Source organism: Lathamus discolor, chromosome 6, assembly GCF_037157495.1.
Source record: "Lathamus discolor isolate bLatDis1 chromosome 6, bLatDis1.hap1, whole genome shotgun sequence".
Taxonomy (NCBI): domain Eukaryota; kingdom Metazoa; phylum Chordata; class Aves; order Psittaciformes; family Psittacidae; genus Lathamus; species Lathamus discolor.
In genome coordinates this window covers 24,288,274-24,294,791 of record NC_088889.1, presented here as the reverse complement: position 1 = coordinate 24,294,791, position 6,518 = coordinate 24,288,274, and positions in this window count along the sequence as shown.

Here is a 6,518-nt window from a genome sequence, read left to right as displayed (position 1 = left end):
TCTCCATTCCATTATTATAAAAATGAAATCAAGGACTTGAGGATTTTCGTCATTTGCATGCAGTCTTGCATTAGCCATTAACAAGCTGTACTGATTCAAAACCAGACACCGATTTTGGGGGGTATGCATTTAAGAGGCCTTTTATTCCACACAGCATCTAGGATATTCTAAATACGTGCATTCACCTTTCTGGGTTTAACGCCTGCGGTTTCTTCCAGGATTTTCTACATTTGCGTGACAGTCAAATTCCACTAGTTTCCTACTTGGAAAACAAGTAAATGTTATGTTGTTCCGGCTCTTTTACCAAGTGTTTAATTCCACCAGCATGTTATCATGGAGCCATTTGATTCATTTGTAACGATAGGGAGGAGGAAATCAATGCATTTCATTTGGAAGGACAATCAGAAATTCCAGCAGTGGTGATACATGTGAGTTGTTGCCAGTAGGAAATACTGAGGTTGCACAACACAGTGTTTTCCCAGGTTGTGAAAAGAGTCGAAAGTTGAGAGGATTTATGTACATTCCATTTTGACCTTAATTTTTAATCGGCTGAAGTTAAAATATTTCTTTTGGAATATTATAGCTGCACTGTATATGAATACAAGACGGAGAAGAAGGGTTAGTGCTGCGGAGACGCATTCCAGGCACACTGAAACCCTTCACCAACATTTTCCCATGAAAATTCCAACACAATGTGTTTATGTTTCACTTCATCAGCATTTTTCCAACAAGCCAGCTCTAACAAAAACCATTTCCCTAGACTCTCTGGAAGGAAATTGGATGTCATAGCACCAGTGCTACAGGCAAGATTCTCTGCAGTATAGAGATTACAAACACACTACAATTACAGATCGTGCCCAAAACTGGGGCAACATGATGTATGGGAATTGCTGTATTTTCCCAGAAAACTTCTTTCAAGGGAATACAGTATGAGCCTGTGGGGAGTGACTGAGCAGAGATGGACAGATTTCCTGAGGCAAGGACCACTTCTTACTCCATGGCCCATTCTCTGCACCCAACCTAAGCCATGGTAGATGCTCCCCAAGATGAGAGTGCCCTCAGAGCACATCCCTGAGTACTGTCACACCAACAACCAGATGACCTGTTCTACCTTTACCTTGTTCACAAACCAGGGCCAATGTGTGTGTATGGGCAAACCAGCCAGCTGCCTCAGGGAGAAGGCAGGCAGGAGCACTCTATGAAGGGACAGCAAGTTGGGGATGGCCTTTCTGACTGTGGGCGCTGAGCCCGTCAGCAGCATGAGGTGATGCCACATCCCTCCTGTGGCAGTGGGAGCAACAGTCCATCATCGCCCACTCTGCATACCTCTGCTCACAACTACTTTCCAAAGGCAAGGGTTGAAGCATGGCATCAATGACAGGGAATGCACTGTACCAGGAGAGGACTAATGAGCTGCCAAAAGGCCACCCAGCAGCCTGCTTTTCTGGGTCTGTGTGCCTTAACAGCATATGCAGGGTGCACAGGTCTCACCCCCCTCTGTCTCTAATGCTATTTTACTGCTCAGGTTCTGCCATTAAATGTGGGGATAGTCTGCTCTGCAAGAACATCTTCTACCACAGTGCTCCCACGAATGGTTTTATGCCTAGACAAAGTCTGCAAGGAAGCTACACCTTTACAGCAAGAGAGCTGAAAAGTGTCACAATTAAACTAGAACAAAGGTTTTTCACAAAGCATTAACATAACACAAAGGGATTGTTTGCTCTCCAAAACCACCATTTGAGCAGGGAAACTGGGACACTGCTACATTTCACCTGCCTCTTCCATGGGCTCCTGAGCTGCCCACCCAAGGGGAGTTCTTCCAAGCAGAAAGAAGGGCAGTAGGAAACCACAAAGACACAGCACTGTGACAAGCACTGTTCTGCTTCCAAGCAATCTCCTTTGTCAGGTGTACCAAATGAGCCTCCTCTTCCTCAAAAGGCACTTCTTGGAAGCCTGTCCCAGCCCCTTCTTCTTCCTGGTGTTTCAATGCCTCTATTTATCCTCAGTGCAAGGTTCTGCAGGGGGTTCATTCTCCTTCCCACCCTGACCCATGCTATGCTTTCTGCAAAAGAGCAGTTTGTCTTCTGGGACCATCCCCAGCATTCGGGAGTTTCCCCCATTGCCTGGAGCTCCTGGAAAAGCCCACAGCCTCCCCACATCACTGAGCCTGTGTTTCTGTCTCTGAAAAACTGTAATTCCTTTGTCTGTGGGATGTTTCACTCAACCAGTGAATAGCTCAGATAAATTTTTATACTGTTTCTCTGTTGACTTAACTCTTCATCTTGCTGCTTCCCATTTCTTTTGCCTCTAGAGATAAAATCTCTTCATAATAATTGGGTTGTGTGCCTGACCTGAACAATAGCTGTTTGGTCTGGATGCTAATCAGATGAAGTCAGACTATTAGCACTTCAAATTAAATGACTTTGCAAGAGTCCAATTACGTTAATATTCCAATTCTAGCAACGCAGTGATGTCCCTGCTTGCTTTGCAGGGACTCTGCATGAACACAGTCAGGCATATACAATGGAAACTTTGTGCTCAGTAGCATCTGTTCTATGAAATATGCTTGGTCCTAGCAGGCGAGCTGGATCTGCAGTATTTGGGGGTGTTTTCAATTCCCTTCTTGTTTCCAGAACATGCTGGTACTCTCCACAACTTCGAACCAAAGGCATAAATGACGGCAGAAAGGAATATTAATTATGATAATAAAACACGCAGAGTATGGCACAGAAACATGGTGGTTCCCTAGGATACAAACTCACGCAAAACCACTTTGTGAAGCTATGCTGTAGTCTGACAATGCGTTCCTCCACCCACATGCAGCATCTTTGATTTCATCAGCAATCAAAGAACAGCCAGTCTGTATTACAAGCAAGGTAGGCTTTTTGGAGAGAGAGAAAACAAACAAACAGTACACAAATACCTTCCCCTCCAGTTTGAAATTGCAGCTGGCATTGCCATAGTGGTCATATGCAAGAGATGACTTCATTAGTTGTGCAAGATTAGCTGTTGGCCATTCTGTGGAAAGCATGTATTTATTTCCTAAAGAAATGAGACAACGCAGACACAGGTTGCATGCATCTCTGTGTTCATCTGATCCCCTAACAAACTTTGAATGGCTTGTAAGTCAGGTTTAACCAATTTTAAAGCTAGTTTTAATCAAACCGACAGAGGGTGGCTGACACAAAATAGTACATCATGAAAATATATTGCTGAGGAGAGAACATAGACCTTCACAGCTCCCGCTGAGAAACAAAACATGGCACAGCCTGTATCAGACACCAGAGATTCCACACGGCAGCTCAGTCCTAAGGTACACAGACATGGTTTTCTTGCCTCTGCTCCTTGCCAAATCCCCTGTTGACTCTCCAGATAACCTCCGTGTGTGCAAGAGTAAATAAAGCAGCACAAATATTTAATACAAGCAACCTTTCCCATAGCAACAGCTAAAACAAAGCTGCTTCCCTGTGGCACCTCCTCGCCGCAGGCTGCACCCTCTCCCCTCCCCAGCACCTGTGCTACACCGAACAGGCCAAAGAGCTGCGACTTTGGAGCTAATCTGGAGCTGCCACTGCTGTCTGACAGCTATGGTTAGAGCAAGGGGAAATAAGGAATTTTCTTCTTTCTGCTACTGAACGTGTTCACTTGAGTAGCTCTTCTCCAGCCAGCCACTGATTTTCATCCCATTTTGCAGAAGTTAATCTGACACTTCTGTCCTGCTCTGGATGTGTCTGAAACTGGAGGAATTCAGTTTATGATGAGGAAACAGATGGATTGATAGACAGACAGGCTGCATGGTCCCAGCAGTTTAGAAACCACACTAAAGTCCTAAGAATAAGTTCCCCAAAGAACTGAGTACTGCCCCGTTCCCTGCCCCGAATACTGGAACAAAATACATTTGGATGTGATGTACAATTTGCACTGCCTCTGTTTTCCTCCTGATTGCGAGGACCCTATTCCAAACTGACCTCAATTTTCACTTAATTAGTAACCTACTTTGACATTCCTTTGGAACATTTTTAGCTAATTCCTGGGGATTTTTCCTAATTCTGGTCTTGGTTTGTTTTGGGGTTGGGTTTTTTTTCAGAATGACACAAGCATTGCTTCAAGGAAGATGTTTCCCTTTTGACAACAACTCCTTAAGACCATCAGCTCCATCCCCTTGCCCCAGGCACCATGGTTTGGTATATGCCCTCCGCTGCCTGCTACAGCGTGCACTGGGCAGGATGTAAAGTTTCTGTAAAGGTTTGAGGGCTGTATTCTAATTTCTCCATGGACAAGAAGCTACCAGGGAAAGCAGCTTGCATGGAAAACATCAGAGCTGCAAAGTGAGGCAGGCTGACAAAATCTGTTTGCCCGGGGTGCTGGAGTCCTGCATGGGCAGCAGCTGAAGAAGAGGTACTATCTGACCTTGTTCTCTGACCATATATACCTCCACATAAACAATATAGACACTATATACCCTATGTCAAACTGCAAAGTATACTGTGCCAAGAAGGGGGTTGAAGGACAGGCGACTTGGCCTCTCTGCCTCAAGAGATCAGGAAAACAGGAAGACAAAATATTCCAGGGGTAGTTTTTGACACCTTAAATCCTATTATTCAGGGTCCACCCTGGTCACTTCTGTGCCCAGAAAGCCCAAGTCCTGAACAGCAGCTGAGGGAAGTGTTTCTACCACAGAAAGCACTGCAGTGCTACTGGCTGTCAGTCTGGTCACATCCCTAGAAGAACAGCCACCCAACAGCTTGGTTTCTAATCCTACAAACTATCTGAAGAGTCATCCAAGGGAGATTCCAGGGGCAGGTCTGCCACAGAAAAAATACAAGTCAAATGCTGCTCGCTATCCTTGGGATGGAAAAAGCTGTCTTAAAAAATAGATTATGGATACTGTTTGCTAGTCTGGTAAAGAATGCATTACCTCAACCACCACCATGTCTCTTTGTGAGATGATCCATGATTTTATCCAGGGGGTTGTTTTGGGGGTTTTTTTGAAAGCTTGTATCATGAATATTCTATCTGCATTTGGACAGACAAGCCTAAAATGGTTTCATTTGCGTCTTCTCATTTGGCTTAGATTGAAAGGATTCCTCATTTGCACATGTATTCTTTTCAGCAGTAAAAACTTTAGGTTCAACTTTGCAGGAAACTTTCTACTCACATTTGTACCCACAGCCCTACACGGGGCAGCATATGCAGAGACTTGGGACTGAAAATCCACATTACATCATTTGTATGTTTTTCCTGCTGCCACAAGAGGTAAGTGATTTCCAGTCTCCCATGTTTCACCCCCACTGTACTGACATAGCGCCACAGGCACATCTGCTGGACACCATCTGGAGGCTAAAAATCATAACTACAGATTGGCTTCTAAGACATCCTGAGACCTCTCAGATAGGAGCTGGGCACATTGACATATGAACACAAGACCAAACTCAACCATTTCTCCACTCTCCATCCCTGGCTGCAAACTAAAGCAGGAATGCCCCACACACATGTTCTGCAGTAACAGTTGTTCTATGGGATGGGATATATTGACAACACAGTGCAGAGCCCTTATCCTCCTTGCTGAACACTGACACAGCAAACAGGTTATTTAGGAGAGCAGGTAGGAGAAAAGAGAACAACTTTCATACAGACACCTAAATAAATCACATTTTAGAAACACTCAGCACCTAGCAGCTCGCACTGTCACTTCTGAACAGTTTTAGTAAGAACTCCATTCCCACTCCACAGTGAGTGGGGCGCTGGTTTAGCCACTAGCCCTGGTAAAGCTCAGGAGAACTAAGACGATACCATTTCATTCTGTAAAAAGGTCCCTTTTAAGAGATTTTTGCAATCTCTAAACACTGGAGTTAGCTACCTACAGTGAGAGGTTTGCTGCAGGAAAAGGGTCCTAGGAGAGAGGTAATCATCCTTTGAAACTGTTACAGAAAAACACCCTTGGGAAGAACTAGGCATGAGCACAAAGAGAAGCATTATTTTTTTATCAGCATGAGTTCAGGCTGAATAAAGCAGGCCTCCCAAGCACACGGTGATAAAACAATTTACACTGCACCACTGTGTTCTCTTCCAAAACCAGAGAAGTATTTAGAGGAGATGTAGCACTAGAAAATCCAGCACTGCTACATGATGTGGAAGCTCCCTAAGACTTTCCACATTTTGCTGACCCATTCTTACAGGAATTAAAGAAATACCAACAAGGCAAGAGGTGGGCAAAACCAAGGGAGGATGGGGGGAGGCATCAGGTACAAGCAAGGTGAAGAAAAGGGAAGAGCATTTGTAATGCATTCATCTGCTGCCAGTATCAGGATGTAACCCATCTTCCTGCTACTTCCCACTTCTCAGCAACGTGGAGGGGGTGCTATGTAAAGATTCAGAGACACTAACCCAGCTCCCAAGAGCTGCACATCACCAACCACCAGCACATTGGCAGTGTTCCACTGCTGCCTTCATTGCAGCCATTCTGCCAGCATTTATTGTGCACAGCAAGAATTTCCCTGCAAAGGAGAAAGATGTGG